This window comes from Rhinopithecus bieti, unplaced genomic scaffold (genome assembly GCF_001698545.2).
Source record: "Rhinopithecus bieti isolate Rb0 unplaced genomic scaffold, ASM169854v2 scaffold_314, whole genome shotgun sequence".
Classification (NCBI taxonomy): domain Eukaryota; kingdom Metazoa; phylum Chordata; class Mammalia; order Primates; family Cercopithecidae; genus Rhinopithecus; species Rhinopithecus bieti.
In genome coordinates, this window is record NW_016803040.1 from 587,987 (window position 1) to 608,043 (window position 20,057).

The window sequence follows — 20,057 nt, forward strand, 5'->3', positions numbered from 1 at the left end:
GTAGCATGATTTCTTTAGGCTACATCTGAGAACTGTTCTTTCCTGTCATCACAAATGATTTTGTCATGCCCACTCCCCCACCAAGAGACTTGATTAAACGCTAGCATAGCTCAAGGCCCTGACCTGGGATCAACCCAGCCCTCCTCAAGTTCCTGTCTGGGAAATCTCAAGGTTGTTGAAAAATTTACTCTTTGCTCTAGCCAACATCTTAAGACTTGGCCCCTGTCTCCCAGGCTCTGTGGGAGGGTAAGAGCCTAACTTCAATAAGCACTAGTTAACAAACCCAGATGGTCTAATCACATTGGCCAACCCCTTTTACCCAATTATTGTAATTTTTCACTTCCGTGACTTTGGTTGAGCCAGGCTGTTTCTCTCTCTTCACTCTCTCATTTTCCCTTTAAAATGCCTAGTCGTCTCTATATGGATTGAAGTTGAGCTCATTTCCATATTGGTTTGTCTTCATAATCTTTAACTAGTATCTGGCTTTGTTTTTCTTTAACATGTTTAGCCAAAACTTGAGCTAAACCAATTAAAATACAGAGGCATAGAAACTTTTCACTCACCTGAGAAACATGTCAATAGCAATAGTGTATGAATTAAGTACAGTTGAATGGCAGCTGGCCACAGTCACGACAGTAAGTGATTTACAATCCAGTCTTGTGAGAGAACTTGAAATAATGCTCTACTCATCTCAATCATTCCCACTATAAAACAAAAGAATCAAAGAGGGAAGTCTTTCTACAAACAAGTAACGAATCAAGATGAGGTGTAGTAAAAATAATAATAATAATAAAAGCATCTCCTGTGTCAAAGTATTAATTTTTCTATTGGTTATCAGAGCAGAAAAAAATACATTTTTTTATTTACCCCTCTTAGGTTTATTGGCTTGGAGTCCATGAATCAAACAAATAACAGACAGATTAACAAGAGAAAAAAACAGTTTTAATTATGTACATAGCTACATACGTAAACACCAGAGTTTATAAAGAAAAATGTTCCTCAAGGAGGTAGCCAGATGGTTAAGGCTTTTACAGTATTCCATTTTAGCTAAACAAAGGAAAAGGATTTAGGACTTCTAGGTCAGCAGGCTAGTTATAGGAAGGTGACCAAGAAAAGTATGGTAAACAAGGATTGTTTAGTGCTTTCTCCACTGATAAGAGTTATTGAGTCTTCTTCTCCATAAGGGAAAAGGAGACACCTTTAAAGATGGAAATTTTCTAAATTTCCTTTATTAAAGTAAAATTTGTGCCCTACTTTTAGAGCTTTTTCTGTATCTGTTGGTCTTGATGACCTTTAACTAAAATATTCAATGTAACAAAAGGCATATTTTGGGGTATAGCATATCTTGGTACCCTTCGTGGTGACAAATTCCATTTCTGTTGGGCATTCCTAGGGGTTAGTGCTAGATTTCCCTGCTGACCAACTGGGAAAATGAGGTGGGAACTGAAAACGGCATTGTGGCTGTCTCTCTAACAGTCTTTCCTCAGATGATCACTCAAAGCCAACTGTCCCCTACCTGTGATTGGGCTAAAGAAATGTGAGATGTTTTCACCAGAGTTGTCAGGGGAAAGAGCCAGTTGTCTTTGAATCCTGCACATGGATAAGGACACACGTGTAGCCAGTTTTGCTGGTAGCCATATTATGACAATGAGGAAAAGCAACCCTACAATGAAGCGAGTGTCATAAATAGCAGCACGGAGAAGGAAGCTGGATTCTAGATGATATTGCTGAACCATGGAATCGATTGAATTACTTAAGATAATAAATTCCCTTATGGTTTAGGACATTTTGAGTTGGTATTCTGTTACTGGCAGCCTAAAAATAACAGAGCCCACGGAAGGAGTCAGTGTTCTCCATGGAGGGAAGATGGGCCTTCTAGCTCAAAGGAGCACCTCTGGAGTAAAACTCTTGAGCAGTACCTGGGCAGGCCAACATTGCTCTCCTAAGTCCCAGCTTGACCAGCTGCCAGAGGAGGCAGACATTTTGATGAGGGAGGGTGGTCAGGAAGGGGGCAAGGAGCAGTGATGTTGAAACCAGCAAGTCTGTGAAGTCAGTTAAATGTGCCAAAATATTTGGGTGAGGTAGATGGGGAGACGAACATTAAAGAGAGGAAATATGATGAAGAGAAAAAAGGAGAGGCCAGAGATTGCTTTTTCTATACTCTGGAAATGTACCAGTTCCATATGAATTACCTGGTTTACTTGTTTATTTTTAAAGATCAGCTAGAACTTACCTCTGAATCTATCTGATTCTGGTGATTTTTTAGATAGTAGGTCTTTTAAGCTTCCTTCTGTCTCTTCTGTAGCATTTGATCTATTCAAGTTTCATGTTTCTTCTTGGGTCAATTGTGTTAGTTTATATTTTGCAGGAACATCATTTATTCCCTCTAGGTTTTTTGAAATCTTGCCATTGAATCTAATATTCTCTTAGAATGTTTTCAGTGTCTTATCTTTGATTGTCTCTCATTTCTTATCTTGTGTATGTTTCTCTTTGGCTTCTATTGACTTTCCTTTTTAGGTTTATTTATCCTTTCTACTATTTTACTTATTATTTTGCTTTCTCATTCATTATTTTCCTTCTTCACTACTTTAATCTTTCCACTTTTGTTTGGTTTTGTTTTCTTTTTTTAATTTCTTAAAGATGAGTATTGTTCTTTACTTTTCAGCTCTTAACCTTTAATGGCAAAGGCACTTAAAGCTGCAAATATTCCTCTCATAGATTTCCACATGTCTTATTGGTTTGACATAAATAGTAGCTCTTGCCATTGCTTTGAAATAATTTTAATTTTGGTTTTACTTTCTTTTGACCCAGAGCTATTAAAGTGTTGTTACTTTATTAAAGTGTTATTGTTAATTCATAAGTGTTTAGCATTTTGTCATTCTTTATTTCTTATTTCTGAGTTTTATTAGAGAATATGACCTGTAAAATTGACCTTTAAAAAAAAGTTACGTTTTTTCAACCAAGAGTGTGACCAAATGTCATAAATACTCCATGAACATGCAAAACTATGAATATTTTCTACTTAATACTTTCTACTCAAAGGATATATGGTTTAATATTGTAGGGTAGGAAAAATATCTTCTCACTTCTGAGTTGTTTGCTGGGGCTGTAAGATACAGATTAACAAGAGAAAAGTATACAAATTTATTTAAAATATGTTTTACGTAACACAGAAGTGGAAATGAAGACCCAAAGAAACAGTTAACCCTGAGTATTTTTATACTAGGTTTGACAAAGAGTATAAAGTTGTCGAAAAATATGATGGGGCAGAGAGGGTTTGAGCTAGGATAGCAAACTGGAGGAAACTTAGCAAGGCTTATTGGTTTAAATTACTTTCAACATCCCTCCATCTTCCCGTCTTTGGTGTTAAAGGTGTACTTCTCTCTGAGTATCGGGAAGGTACCTCTCATGTGAGGGTCTTATGTCGTATTTCAGGGAGAAGAAAGAGTCAGAGTGTCCTTCCTCTACCTGCCGTTTTTCAGATTCCTTCAGCTTAAAATATTCAATATGGCAAGCTGCCCTATTTTGGGGTAGTATATCCTGAACCCCATCATTTCAATAGTTTTACTGTTTAATTTCTGCTTGTCATTATTACTATTTTTTGCCCCGTTGGATCTGGATGATTCTGAAAGACATATATATTTCTAAATGAAGTTCTCCTTGCATTTCTAACACTTTATATATTTAGCTGCTGTATCTAATACATACAAAGTAATGACTAGTATATTTTTTACCTAAATTGTACTTTTTAGCCCAGGATGGTGACTGATGCCTGTAATCCTAGTGTTTTGGGAGGCCAAGGTAGGAAAATCGCTTGAGCCCAGTAGTTCAAGTTTGCAGTGAACTATTATCATGCCACTGTATTTCAGCTTGGTCAACAAAGTGAGACCCTGTCTCAAAAAAAAAAAAAAAAAAAAAAAAAAAAAAAAGAAATTCTTTTTATGATTATGTATTATTCATCTTTAATTTCATTGCTGGTTTTAAGATTAAATTCTGCCCATCTGGCATTAACGTGAATTTCTGCTTTCTCTTTGTGATATCTCTTTGTCCATTTCATTTTTCAGTCTTTGAAAAACTCACTGTTTTAAGCATTAAAAAACAATAAACAGTGTATTACTTGATATTGTTATTTAACCCAACCCGCCAGTCTCTGTTTTTCAATAGAAAAGTTTAGCCCATTCATGTTAAGTATAACAACTATTTTATTCATTCTATTTTATTTAATATTTATCTTTGGTCTTACTTTGCATTTCTTCTTTTTTCTTTCTTCATTTTTGCTGATTTGTTCCGGTTGCTCTACATTGTCATTTTCTTATTAATTACCTTCCCTTTATCATCACACACAAGTGTCTGGACCATCATATGAAATCCTTGTGCTTCTTCCTTTCAACCAAATCACTCCTTTTTTCACTGTTCCCACCAATAAATGAGACCTTTGAATACCTTTACTTACCTTTACTTCTCCATTCTTCCTGCCAGATTACCTTTAAATTTTTACTCTACAGAATAGAATCTATTCTACTTTCCTTTTTATTTTATTTTATTTTTTTCTTGAGATGGAGTTTCACTCTTGTTGCCCAGGCTGGAGTGCAATGGCGCCATCTCAACTCACTGCAATCTCTGCCTCCCGGGTTCAAGCGATTCCCCTGCCTTAGCCTCCCGAGTAGCTGGGATTACAGGCACACATCACCACGCCCAGCTGATTTTGTATTTTTAGTAGAGATGGGGTTTCTCCATGTTAGTCAGGCTGGTCTAGAACTCCAAACCTCAGGTGATCCACCCATCTCGCCCTCCCAAAGTGCTGGGATTACAGGCGTGAGCCACCGCGCCCAGCCTCATTCTACTTTCAAATACCTTTTTTGCTGATACGGCTTAATACTTTGGGTTCTAGGCTATTATTAGATTTCTCTTGCAGTAAATTCTTCTTTTTAAGATTGCTTATTTAGCTATTATATTAATCTCACTCTGTTAACACCTATTTGCATCTAACTTAACTTACTGCAAGCTATACTGCTTACCATTCTTGTTTCCTCTCTTCATCTTCTACTCTGACCTGGTTTCCCTAAGATGGAATAGGAGGATGATATTTTCTATGAATTCCTGCATAGCCACAAATACATTTTTTCTACTGATAAAAGAATGATAATATCTTGCCTCAGATATAAAATTCTTAGATTGTAGTTCTTTTCTCTCTGATATTAGTAATTTTTATTAGCTCCTGAGTTGTAGATGACACAGTCCTGTATCAGTCTAATGTTTCTCCTTCTCCTTCTTCTTCTTCTTCTTCCTCTTCTTCTTCTTCTTCCTCTCCTTCTCCTTCTCGTCCTCCGCTGCCGCCGCCACCACCTCCTCCTCCTCCTCCTCCTCCTCCTCCTTCTTCTTCTTCTTTTTCTTCCTCTTCTATGTGTATATATATATGTGTCTATAGATAGATATTTGCATACTTGATCTTTCTGTCTCTGTATTTATAAGATTTGTCTTAATCCTTGGAGTTCAGAAATCTTACCAGAATATGTCTAAGTGTGTGGATCTTGGTAGTACATTTCCATCTGCTGACTTGAATAAATCTAATTTTAACTAATTTTGCCTCTCCTCAATCTGTGCTCTTATGTTTTTCTAATATTTACATGTAGGTCTCCTGGATCTTTCTTCCAAGTCTGCTATCTTTTTGCTCATGATTTCTACCTCTTTGAATTATTGCTCCTTATTTTGAAATACTTCTTCCAGTTGTTCTTTCAGGCTACTAATTTGAACCCAACATAAATCATCTTCTTCAGTTCACCCACTTGCTTGTTCAGTTAAAAAGTCATGGGTTGCTTTTTTTTATTTTTATTTTTCCGATCATTGTTATTTTGTTATTGTTGTTTGGGTTTTCATTTTTTATATTTTTAAATATTATAAGTAATACCCTTAAGTTCACTTTTAATTTTTTCTAGATCAAGTTGTTGCCTCTCTCCTCTAGCAGTTCTGTTTTGCATGGAACTCCTGCTGTGAAGGTTATGCTATTTTAGCCTTAGAGCATTTATTCTCTAAATCAGTCCTTCTCAAACTTTAATGTGTATATGAATCACTCAGGAATCTTCTTAAACTGTTGATTCAAACTCAGAATATCTGGAGTGTGATCTGAGTGTCTGCATATCTAACAAGTTATGCCAATATTTCTACACCTATTTCTAACAGGTGATGCCAATGCTACTGGTCTATGGACTACATTTCCGGTAACACAGCACTCAAACATTAGTATACATCAGAACTGCCTAAAGGGTTTATTAAAATGGGATCATTGGTTCTACTCCCAGGGTTTCTGATTCAGTGGGTCTGAGATAGTGTCTGAACATTTGCATTTCCTTTTCATGTGTGTGTGTGCTGTCTGTGTGTGTTTGTGCGTGTGTGTGTAGATAGTAGGTATATATATTTATGAGGCACATGAGATATTTTGATACAGGCATACCATGTGTAATAATTACATCAGGGTAAATGGGGTATCCATCATCTCAAGCATTTATCCTTTCTTTGTGTTGCAAACAATCCAATTCTACTCTTTTAGTCAATTTAAAATGTACAATAAATTATTGTTCCCTATTGTGCTATCAAATACTAGATCTTATTCATTCTATATATATAACTATATATAGATATTTGCATACTTGATCTTTCTGTCTCTGTATTTGTAAGATTTGTCTTAATCCTTGGAGTTCAGAAATCTTACCATATTTTTGTACCCATTAACCATCACCACTTTCTCCCCCACCTCCCCCAACTATCCTTTCCAGCCTCTAGTAACCATCATTTTACTCTTTATCTTCATGAGTTCAATCGTTTTAATTTTCAGCACCCACGAATAAGTGAGTGCTAAATGTGAAATTTGTCTTTCTGTGCCTAGCTTATTTCACTTAGCGTAATGCCTCCAGTTCCACCTATGTTGTTGCAAATGACAGGATATTATTCTTTTCTGTGGTTGAGTAATACTCAGTTGTGTATATATACTACATTTTCTGTATCCATATGTCTGTTGATGGACACTTTGATTGCTTACAAATCTTGGCTATTCTGGGTAGTGCTGCAATAAACATGGGAGTGAAGATATCTCTTCGATATTGCTTTGATATGCTTACTTTTGGGTATATATCTAGCAGTGGAATTGCTGGATCACATGGCAGCTCTATTTTTTATTTTTTGAGGAAACTCCAAACTGTTCTCCATAGTGGTTGTACTAATATACATTTCCACCAACAGTGTATGGAGGTTCCCTTTTCTTCACATTCTCACCAGCATTTGTTATTGCCTCTCTTTTGGATAAAAACCATTTTAACTGGGGTGAGATGATACCTAATTGTAGTTTGTATTTGCATGTCTCTGATGGTCAATGATGTTAAGCACCTTTTCATATACTTGTTTGCCATTTGTATGTTTTCTTTTGAGAAATATCTATTCAGATTTTTTGCCCATTTTTTAATCAAATTATTACATTTTTTCCTGTGCAGTTGTTTAAGCCCCTTATATGTTCTGGTTATTATTCCTTTGTCAGATGAATAGTTTGCGGATATTTTCTCCCATTCTGTGGATTGTCTCTTCACTTTATTGATTGTTGCCTTTGCTGTGAAAAATTTTAACTTGATGCGATACCATTTTTCCATTTTTGCTTTGGTTGCCTGTGCTTGTGTGGTATCACTCAAGGAATCTTTGCCCAGATGCTTTGGAGAGTTTCTTCAATGTTTTCGTTTAATAGTTTCATAGTTTGAGACCTTAGATTTAAGTCTTCAATCCATTTTGATTTGATTTTTCTATATTGCTAGAGATAGCGGTCTAGTTTCATTCTTCTGCATATTGATATCCAGTTTTCCCAGCACCATTTATTAAAGAGACTGTCCTTTCCCCAATGTATGTTCTTGGCACCTTTGTAGAAAATGAGTTCACTGTAGATATATGGATGTATTTCTGGGTTTGCTATTCTGTTCCATTGGTCTATGTGTCTGTTTTTATGCTAGTACCATGCTGCTTTGATTACTGTAGCTCTGTAGTATAAATTGAAGTAATGTGATTCTTCTAGTTTTGTTCTTTTTGCTCAAGATAGTTTTGGCTATTCTGGGTCTTTTGTGGCTCCAGGTAAATTTCAAAATTATTATTTCCATGTTTGTTAAGAATGTCATTGGTATTTTGATAGGGATTGCATTAAATCTGTGGATTGCTTTGGGTAGTATGGATATTTTAACCATATTGATTCCTCTAGTCCATGAACATGAAATATTTTCCAGACCGGGCGTGGTGGCTCACACCTGTAATCCCAGCACTTTGGGAGGCCAAGGTGGGCGGATCATGAGGTCAGGAGATCGAGACCATCCTGGCTAACACGGTGAAACCCCATCTCTACTAAAAATACAAAAAATTAGCCAGGCATGGTGGCAGGTGTCTGTAGTCCCAGCTGCACGGGAGGCTGAGACAAGACAGGAGAATCGGCGTGAACGCCCGGGAGGCAAGAGCTTGGCAAGTGAGCTGAGATTCGCACCACTGCACTCCAGCCTGGTGACCAGAGCGAGACTCCGGTCTCAAAAAAAAAAAAAAAAAAAAAGAAATATTTCCATTTTATAGTGTCGCTATTCAATTTGAAACATCAATGTTTTATAGTTTTCATTATAGAGAGCTTTCACTTCTTGGATTAAGTTTATTCCTATGTATTTTATTTTATTTTATTTTATTTGTAGCTATTATGAATGAAATTCTTTTCTTGATTTATTTTTCAGATTGTTTGCTATTGGCAAATAGACAGGCTATTGATTTTTGTAGGTTGATTTTGTATCCTGTAACTTTACCGAATTTGTTATCAGTTCTAGCAGATTTTTTGGTGGAGTCTTTAGATTTTTCCAAATATAAGATTATATCATCTGCAAACAAGGATAATTTGATTGCTTCCTTTGCAATTTGGATGCTGATATGGTTTGAATCTGTGTCTCTGCCCAAATCTTATGTTGAGTTGTAATCCCCAATGATGGAGGTAGGGTGTGGTGGGAGGTGATTGGATCGTGGGGGTAAAGTTCTCATGAAAGGTTTAATACCATCCCTATTGGTGCTGTTCTCATAATAGTGAGGAAGTTCTTGTGAGATATGCTTGTTTAAACATATGTAGCAGCTCTCCGCTCTCTTTCTTGCTCCTACTCTGACCATGTAAGATGAGCCTGCTTCCCCTTTGCCTTCTGCCATGATTGTAAGTTTCCTGAGGCTTCCCCTGAAGCTGAGCAGATGGCAAGCATCATGCTTCCTGTACAGCCTGCAGAACCGTGAGCCAATTAAACCTCTTTTCTTTATAAATTACCCAGTCTCAGGCATTCCTTTATAGCAATGCAAGAATGGACTAATACAGATACCCTTTATTTCTTTCTCTTATCTTATTGCTCTAGCCAGGACTTCCAGTACTATGTCAAATAATAGCAGTAAAAGTGGGCATCCTTGTCTTGTTCCGGACCTTTGAGAAAAGGCTTTCAGTTTTTCCTCATTTAACCTAATACTAGCTCTGGGTAGTCTGTCATATGTGGCTTTCATTGTGTTGGGGTATGTTCCTTCTATAAACAGTTTTGTGAAGGTTTTTATCATGAAGGGATGTTGAATTTTATCAAATGCTCATTCAGCATCAATTGAAATGATGATATGTTTTTTGTCCTTCATTCTGTTGATATGATGTATCACACTGACTGATTTGCATATGCTGAACCATCTATGCATCCTTGGGATAAACCCCACTTGGTCATGATAAATGATCTGTCTAATGTATTGTTGAATTGGGTTTGTCAGTATTTTGTTGAGTATTTCTGCATCAGTGTTCATCAGGGATATCGGCCTGTAGTTTTCTTTTTTTCTTGTGTCTCTGTCTGATTTTGGTATCAAGATAATACTGGCCTCATAGACTGAGTTTGGAAGTATTCCCTCCTCTTCTATTTTTTGGAATAGTTTGAGTAGGATTAATATTCGTTATTCTTTACATGTTTGATAAAATTCAGCAGTGAAGCCATTGGGTCGTGGGCTTTTCTTTGCCAGAAGACTTCTTATTATGGCTTTGATTTCATTACTTGTTACTGGTCTGTTCAGGTTTTGGATTTCTTCATGATTCAATCTTTGTAGTTTGTCTGTGTCTAGGAATTTATCTATTTCTTCTAGGATTTCACTTTTCTAACACATTCCCAGGTGATGCTGATGCTACTGGTCTGTGATGCACACTTTGAGATCCACTACTCCAGATGGAACTCAGGTCCAGCTGCTGGGGCACCTTATGTGTACACACTCAAGCCAAAGGTAAGAGCCACAGTTGGCTCTACCAGGGAGGTAGGTGGTATACAGCAAGTTCAGCAAGTTGCTGGCTCTTTTTCAGAGCACTGGAAGAACATCCTGGTGGTCTTCCTGGCTACAAAGATCAGTGGCCTTTCAGTCTCGGAGAAGGAGTAGATTTGGCCCATTTGTTTAACTCTCCTGCCAAAGAAACCAGCAGGCTTTTCAGGAATACCCACCTGTGCTAGTGCCATCTGTCTCCCCACAGAGAGCTACAAATCTCCTCAGAGCCAATCTGATACTGGCCTCCAGGCTCTGATTCCAACTACAGGGCAAAATTCCTGCCCTGGCTACCAGATTTCTCCATCCATCACTACTTAGATTAAGGCCATGCTCCACTCCTCTAGGCTCAGCCTGTCTTCCAACTGCAAGAACCACCGAGCTCATAAAGGAGTGCAATTGGATTGGTGCGATAGAGGAGGAATGAGGAACACTATCTTCCAAACTTCTCAAGTGTTTAGTAGGAGAAAAGCTGGAACTAGAAGAGTCAGAAAGGTCCTATGAAAGATGGACATGGTGAGCCTTAAAGAATGGGTAGACTTAGGACTGGGAAAGGAAGAGGTAAAGTAGGTACAGCCTACTTTAAGACATAAAATCAGGAAACCCTGTGTGATGATTACCCTGAATGGAATTTCTGGGAGTCATGGCACATAAAATTGGTTGAATAAAATTTGATTCTGGCAGGGAGCGTTGGCTCACATCTGTAATCACAGCACTTTGGAAGGCAAAAGCAGGCGAATCACTTGAGGTCAGGAGTCCAGGACCAGCCTGGCCAACATGGTGAAACCCCATCTGTACTAAAAATTAAAAAATAATTAACTGGGCTTGGGAGTGCATGCCTGTAATCCCAGCTACTAAGGAGGCTGAGGCAGGAGAATTGCTTGAACCCAGGAAGCAGAGGCTGCACTGAGCTGAGATTGCACCATAGCACACCAGCCTGGGTGAGAGGGTGAGACCTTATCTCAAAAAGCAAAGAAAAAACTTAATTCTGATCAAGGAAATCTATGATTGCTAGACTGATAAATTTTGAGTTTCATTTTGAATATGGTAGAAAGCAAGATGACATAGTGAAATAGCATGAATTTTTTGACTCAAAGTGAATTAGCATGAACTAATGCCAACTGGGCATTTCCCAGCTTTATGAACTTGGGCAAACTGCTTAATTCTCTGACCTTGATCCTGTAACATGGAGATAGCTATGCCTTCCTCCACATCTCTTATTAGGAGATCATATGTGTAAAAGATAAAGACTGGCACAGGACTGAACCTCTCTTCCTTTCCTGGTGGTATTGATTTGGGGAGGAACTGTCTCCTGAGATCCTGCTCAGATCAGCTGCCTAGAGGAAACAGCAATGTTGTTGAGGGAAAGAGGTTAAGAATGTGACAAGGAGAAATCATTTTGAAACAGACAAGGCTAAGAAGGTATCAAAATGTATTTGTGTGTTTGTGAGGGCAGTTTTTTGAGAGACAAGTTGTTGAAAAAGGCAGTGGGGCAGACAGGACAATAAAGAGGAGAAAATCAACTGAGACAGTGAAGTAAGAAGAAACTCAAGATTTCCTTCACATTTTTGACTCAAAGCAGCCATGTAGTAGACATAGAAAGTGTCACAGAATGACCTACCGGGCATTAAATCGGACGGTTAAACTATGGCGGGTAGTAGAAGGAAGAAACAACCACCAAAAAAGTTGTAGATTCCTTCAGAAGCTGATATGTAACTTAAAGTAACCTTTTCGAAGTTCAGCATTATTTATCTCCTGTTCGTTTGTTTGTTTTGACAGAGTCTCCCTCTATCGCCAGGCTGGAGTGCAGTGGCACTATCTTGGCTCACTACAACCTCCGCCTCCTGGTTTCAAGCGATTCTCCTGCCTCAGTCTCCTGAGTAACTGGATTACAGGTGCCCGCCACCATGCCCAGCTAATTTTTGTATTTTTAGTAGAGACAGGGTTTCACTGTGTTAGCCAGGATGGTCTCAATCTCTTGACCTTGTGATCTGCCCGCCTTAGCCTCCCAAAGTGCTGGGATTACAGGTGTAAGCCACCATGCCCAGTCTTTTAGCTCCTTAACTCTGTACATATACACATACCTTTTTTTTTGTTAAACATAAAAAAGTGAAATGTCTATGATATTTATAACGGAAGTTGGGCCATCCTGCCAAAGAAGATTCGTAGTCACTAATTTTAGGATGAATATGATTAATCTCTGAAGTACCAGAAGAAAAATGTAATGCCCAAATAAGAGATACTATCTTCATCAATTGTTTAAGTACTAATCTAAAAGGAGAGATTTCAGATCTTTAAAAAAATGATTATACGAAGCTCACAAATATTTCTCAGGTGTATCGTATGTTTTAAAAGGCTGAAGAAAATATCTATGGTAAATGCTGCAGATGCTTTGAAGACTATTCTTATTCAGATCAATTAAAATAAATATGTATGCAAAAGTGTCTAGCATCATGGCCAGCAAACAACAAGTTTAATAAATGTTAGGGAGGGGCCAGACATGGTGGCTCACACCTGTAATCCTAGCACTTTGGAAAGCTGAGGCAGGCCCATCACTTGAGACCAGGAGTTTGAGATCAGCCTGGGAAACATAGTGAGACTCTGTCTCTATAAAAAAAAAATACGGCCTGGTGAGGTGGCTCACACCCGTAATCCCAGCACTTTGGAAGGCTGAGGAGGGTGGATTACTTGAGGCCAAGAATTCAAGACCAGCCTGGCCAACATGGAGAAACTCCGGCTCTAGGAAAAAATACAAAAATTAGCCAGGCATGGTGGCCTATGCTTGTAATTCCAGCTACTCGGGAGACTGAGGCAGAAGAATCGCTTGAACCCGGGAGGTGGAGGTTGCAGTTAGCAGAGACTGTGCCACCGCACTCCAACCTACGCTACAGAGTGAGACTCAATCCCAAAAAACAAACAAACAAAGCAAACAAACAAAATAAACAAATAAATAAATAAAATGTTAGGGAAATCAAATTAAGCTCTTTAACCCAAATTTAATCTGAAGTACCATCAAGACTTCTGCTTCCTTTGGCTGTGCATTGGCATACTCTACCTACTGGTCCTGGTATGCCTCAGGTCCTCTTGCTGTTAGTGCCTCATCTATTCCAGCATTTACCTTTTTTAGACCCATGCCTAAAAGGAATGAATATGACAGTTCTGTAAAAGGATAGAAAAGTAATTTATATACACTTTTGCACATCTGGAATTTAATTGTTTTAAGTGGTTCTCTGCCTTTTCTACCTCAGAGCATAGAGGTTAAGTACATAACCCCTGGGGTCAGAGAGATGCAAGCTCAAATCCTGGGCCTCCCACTTAGACTATTAACTTGAGCAAGTTACTTAGCATCACTGAGCATTAGTTTTCTCATCTGTAAAATGGGAGTTAAAACTCTGTACTTCAAATGAGATAATGTAGGTAAAGACGTGGCAAGGTGTCAGATGCATAGTAAGCCTTGATAAGTAATGCTGAGTATTGTGACTTATAGCGTGTATAACTGTAATAACTATATACTGTATATATCTAGATAATATACATCTATAATTATTTTTAAACAGCTGTATACTATCCCTCCCTAAACTCCTATAATTCTGCAGTTTTGATATTTAGAATAGAAAAAGTGAATCACAAATTGTAAAAGAAATATAATTGCTAGTTGAGTAGAATATTTACAGTTAATATATGGTGCTGGCTTTATCTCAGAACTATAATCTAGAGATGTATATTGACTTTGAAAAAGATTACATTATCCTAGATGCAAAGTGGGAAAGTGCTCATAATATCTGGGCAACAAAAAAAGTTGAATGTAAAAGTATTTATTCACTTTTAGACTCTCATATTAATTTGAATTGGCAAATTGATATTAACTTGCACAGTATCTTTATATCCATGAATTAAATTAATTCAGAGCTTTTTTCCTAAGGAGCCAAACCTCATTAATAATTTTATTTGGTTGTTATCTAGAATGTTGTAACAATTTCTAAATGTCAGGTTATAGAAATTTCTAGCATACAGAAATCTCATTTCAGAATTCAGAAACCTTTTTGTTTACTTCTTTCAGTACATATGTATGTATGTATGTATTTTGAGATGGAGTTTCACTCTTGTTGTCCAGGCTGCAGTGCAATGGCACAATCTCGGCTCACCGCAACCTCTGCCTCCCAGGTTCAAGCAATTCTCCTGCCTCAGCCTCCTAGGTAGCTGGGATTACAGGCACCCACCACCATGCCCAGCTGATTTTGTGTATTAGTAGAGACAGGGTTTCACCTTGTTGGTCAGGCTGATCTCGAACTCCTGACCTCAGGTGATCTGCCCGCCTCGGCCTCTCAAACTGCTGGGATTACAGGCGTGAGTCACCGTGCCTGGCCTATTTATTCATTTTTAATTTCATTTCTTTTTTTTTTTTTTTTTTTTTAGAGACAGGGTGTCGCTGCATTGCTCAGGCTGGTCTTGAACTCCTGGGCTTAAGCCATCCTCCCACCTCTGCCTCCCCAGTTACTGAGATTACAAGCAGGAGGCATCACACCCAGCTTGCTCCTTTTAATACTGGCATGCCCTAGCCAATGGTTCTTTAAATAATATTATTGCTCAATATCGTCCTTATTAAAAAGTGGCTTGATTTCATACTAAAATCAGGAAAACATAAGGAAGAGAAGTACAATATTGTGATTTATAATAAGGAATACATATTTTGGTCTTTATCCTCAATTCCTGGCACAGAGCTCCTATAACCCTTGTAATTTCCTAAGCAATAGGGGTGCTAGGTGCATCTTTGTTTCTAATTTTTTTCCCCCAGTTCCTGATGCAGAGCTCCTAATCCCTTGGAAATCCCTGGGTGACAACAGTGTCTTTTGTTCTAATGATGCAACCCTCAGTAGGTTCTTGGATGAAGGCTGGACACCAGAAAAACCAAGCCATGATTAGAAGCTTGGAAACTTCAGACCCATTCCCCATCCTCTGGGTTTCAGAGATCTTCTGGATTGCTGAACACCTGGAGGTGCTGGGAGGGTGGCATGACCATGCCCCATGCCCCATACCTTGTCCTATGCATCTCTTCCATCTGGCTGTTCATTTGTGTCTCTTAAAATATGTTTTCTAATAAGTTGGCAGTAACAAGTAAACTGTTTTCCTGGGTTCTATGAGCCATTCTCATAAATTATTGAACCTGAGACGGAGTCATGGGAACCTCCAATTTGTAGCCAAGTCCAGTAGAAGTTATGGTAACCTGAAGATCTACTACTTGCAGTTGGCATCTGAAGTGGTGGATAGCCTCATGGGACTCAGCCCTTCGCCTGTGGGATCTGACGCTATTTCCAGTGTCAACTGGTGTCGGAATATGGGTCAGTGTGGGAAAAAAAATCCATACATCTGTTCACAGAAGCATTGAATGTTGAGAGTACAGTAGGAAGAAAAACCAGATTTTTCACTAAACCGGAAGTCAAAGCTATCTCCAATGGGGATAGCAGGAAGATACGGTTGTGACTGAGTAAAGAAAGAAGTAGCGGAGAGAAAGCAAAAGGACTGTCTCCTTGGCATAAACTGAGCAGTTCCACATAAAGCACCAGCTGTGAACTCTGAGATGCCTCAGAGCAGGAGTGAGTAGCGTAGGCTGTGTTCATCGAGGCTCTAGAGGACAGGAAAGGGGATGCCATCCAGTTATAAAGTGCCCAATCAACACAAATACTCATTTGGGGGCATATGAGGAAATGCTGCAAAGGGATGACTAACCCTCGGCACTGGAAGGACTGGCAGTGCCTACCTAAATGATTCACTGAGGGAAATTACTTTGTGTGTTGAGATTAAGGTTGTCAGGTTTTATTTCATCACTGGAGAAACTGGAGAGAAATATCTCCTCATATAAGAGAGCATTTTGGCTGACTGACTGCTAATGTCGTGACTGACACATTCACCCCATTCCTCACTGTGTTTCCAATCACCCTCACACTAAACCCGTATGTAGCCTTTGATGTACATGGAGTCTTCTGCTTCGTGACTGATTAGAGGACATGAGTTTTGTTGAGAGAATGTCTCAAAAGAGAGGGGAGAGATGATGATTATAGCACCTATGTTGTACTGATGCCTTAGTCCAGCCTGGTGGTCGGGGGTAGGGGGGCAACTAGAAACTGGAGGAATGTCCCCAAAAGAATGTTTGAGTTTCTGGGCCGGGCGCGGTAGCTCATGCCTGTAATCCCAGCACTTTGGGAGGCCAACGCGGGCAGACCAACTGAAGTCAAGATTTTGAGACAAGCCTGGCCAACATGATGAAACCCCGTCTCTACTAAAAATGCAAAAATTAGCCCTGTATGGTGGCACACACCTGTACTACTCAGGAAACTGAGGCAGGAGAATCGCTTGAACCTGGGAGGTGGGGGTTGCAGTGAGCCAAGATCACGTCACTGCACTCCAGCCTGGGTGACAGAGCGAGACCCTGTCTCAAAAAAAAAAGATTGTTTGAGGTTCTGGCCATGGAATTAGTGCCAGATGCTGACAGATCTATTTTCTTGGGAGACTTTAAGGTTCTGGCAGAGGGTAAAGGCCAGAAGCTGGAAGAATAGAAAGGACTCTAAATGTAATCAGATCTGCTTAAGGGCCCACATGACCAAGGGTAGCAGAGAATTAGAAAGAGGGCCTTTCTCCCTTCCTCTGTACAAAACCCGACACCACACTCATACCCAAGAATACAGCACCTTTGGCATAGACACCAGCATCCTCACCTCAGACAGTGGTGGTTGGCTGTGGTGGTTGGCTGTGGTAGGGACTAGATGGCAGACAGGCATCAGGAAGTGCAGCTGGAGGAGGACCCAGTGGATGCCATGTGCTGACTGCATTTGACAGACTGGTATGTGGACAAGTGCAAAGCACCCACTTGTAGAAAGTCCCCAGCATAAGTAGGGACACATTGTTGGGAGGCAGTGCCAAGTTACTACTTAAGCAGGTGGAGTGCTGCCTCAGGAAATTTCATGGGCTGGTGAGGACAGATAACATCAGGCTTATGCTTTCAAACAATGGAATGGCAACAGCCCAGGTAGCCTATGTAGCTCTTACCTCCATCTCAAAAAATAAAGGGAAAAGAAAGCATAGAAAATTGGGATGAGACCCCAAATGTACCAGTGTCATGAACGTAGATTGATTCTCTTCATGCTGAATGTATAAAAATGCATTACCATTGTTTACAACAGTCCCTGAGGCAATTGTCTATCATTTTAACTTTGAAAATAATTATATAAATTTGTGTCTAGATTATACAAATTGCAAATTAGAGCATTACCATAATTTGCCTTAATTTGCTTTGTAAAATGCCCAATTATCTACTGTGAGGTTGCAACCACAATTTAGAACCTAACAACTAATCTCCACCTTCCCCTTCTGTTTCTGATCTTCTACATCTCTGAAAGGTTCATACAAGACCTTCTGTGCCAATGTTATTTAGTTTGAATTAAGAAAATTAATATGGAGCTTAAACTAGGGAGGTCTGTTCTCAAAGATGACACAAGGGAACATCAAAGCTCATCAGAACATCTGGACATACTAGCCGAGGGGGAGATTTTCATAAAGCTTTATTATCAAATGCAAAATTTGCACCAATATAATAATTCATCCTCTCAGAGTCTGCATCTTTCTTCTTTAAATTTGAAGCCTCAATTAATTGCAAATGTGGACCATTCTGGCAAAATAACATTTCCAGTTAATCAACTTTCTTTTTAAAAAGCAGCATATTTCTAAATACTTTACAAAACAACTGCTCTGCTTTAAGAGGTACAGTTTCATTGTGACATGATTAATATTATGTTGATGATTACAGACCTCACAATGCCTCTGCTTCATAATTCTGAACATCACTTCTCATTTTTCCAGTACCAAACATAGTATTTTCATTCATTCATTTATTCATCAATCCATTTAACAAATCTTGACTGAATGCCTACTCTGTGCCAGGTACTCTTCTAGAGACTGAGGGTACAGCAGAGGCAAAACAGACAATAATCTCTTCTTCTATTGAGATTAAATTTTGAGTCAATATTATATATATAGTTGACATGTATATATCAATATGTCAGTGTCATATATATATATGAAATAAGACATTGGATTGACTTATTGAGAAGTGTCTGTTCATGTCCTTTGCCCACGTTTAAGTGTTTGTTTTTTTTTTTTGAGTTAATTTTTTTCTTCAACTTGTAATTTAAGCTCTTGTTGCCCAGGCTGTAGTGCAATGGTGCAATCTCAGCTCACTGTGCAGGATGTGGAGGTTTGTTACATAGGCAAACATGTACCATGGTGGTTTGCTACACAGATCAACCCATCACCCAGATATTAAGCCCAACACTTATTAGCTATTCTTCCTGAGGCTCTCTCTCCGCACACCCCCAACAGGCCCCAGTGTGTGGTGTTCCCCACTATGTGTCTTTGTGTTCTCATTATTCAGCTCCCACTTACAAGTGAGAACATGCGGTGTTTGGTTTTCTGTTCCTGCATTAGTTTGCTGAGGATAATGGTTTCCAGCTCCATCCATGCCCCTGCAAAGGACATGATCTCATTCCTTTTTATGACTGCATAGTATTCCAAGGTATATATGCCTGCACACCTACAACCATCTGATCTTTGACAAACCTCACAAAAAAGCAATGGGGAAAGGATTCCCTATTTACTAAGTATTGCTGGGAGAGCTGGCTAGCTATGTGCAGAAAATTGAAACTGGACCCCTTCCTTACACCTTACACAAAAATTAACTCAAGATGGATTAAAGATTTCAATATAAAACCCAAAACTATAAAAACTCTAGAAGAAACTGTAGGCAATACCATTTGGGACATAGGCATGAGCAAAGATTTGATGACAAAAACGCCAAAAGCAAGAGCAACAAATACAAAAATAGACAAATGGAATCTAATTAAACTAAAGAGCTTCTGCACAGCAAAAGAGACCATCAATAGAGTGAACAGACAACCTATAGAATGGGAGAACATTTTTGCAATCTATCCATCTGACAAATGTCTAATATCCAGAATCTACAAGGAACTTAAATAAATTTATGAGAAAAAAAATCATTTAAACGTGGGAAAAGGACATGGACAGACACTTCTCAAAAGAAGACATTCATGCAGCTAACAAACATATGGGGGAAAAAAGCAGCTGATTTTTTTTTAACCACTGAGGTCAACTAGTTTTTTATTCAATACTTTCAGGAGACAGTATACATATACATACATACATATATGTATATAGTGGTTCCAGGGCGTTAGGTTCCTATTAGTTAAGGTATTTTCAACTGTATTCTCTTTTTCTTTCTTGCTTGCTTTTTTTTCTTTTGTTTCTTTTTTTTTTTTTTTTTTTTTTTTTTTTTTTTTTTTTTTTTTTGAGACAGAGTCTCACTCTGTAAGTGCAGTGGCACAATCATGGCTCACTATAGCCTCAACCTCCTGGACTCAGGTGATCCCCCCACCTCAGCCTCCTGGGTAGCTGGGACTACAGGCACCTGCTACCACGCCTGGCTAATTATTTGTATTTTTTGTAGAGATGGGTTTTTGCCATGTTGCCCAGGCTGGTCTTGAACTCCTGGCCTCAAGCAATCCTCTCACCTCATCTCTCAAAGTGCTGAGAGTATACACATTAACCCCTGCGCTTGGCCTCAACAGTGTTTTCTTGATATATATTTCAGTGCAGTATTTTCTAATGTATATTAGAAAGAACATTAGAATGACATAGATTCTTTCATTATTTTTTTTTTTTTTTTTTTTTTT

The 20,057-nt window shown here is 38.7% G+C and overlaps 1 pseudogene; it reads right to left on the reverse strand.

Moving 5' to 3' along the window:
- Window positions 1-20,057, reverse strand: part of LOC108537838 (interferon-induced transmembrane protein 3 pseudogene) — a 94,630-nt pseudogene that overhangs the window by 35,684 nt on the left and 38,889 nt on the right.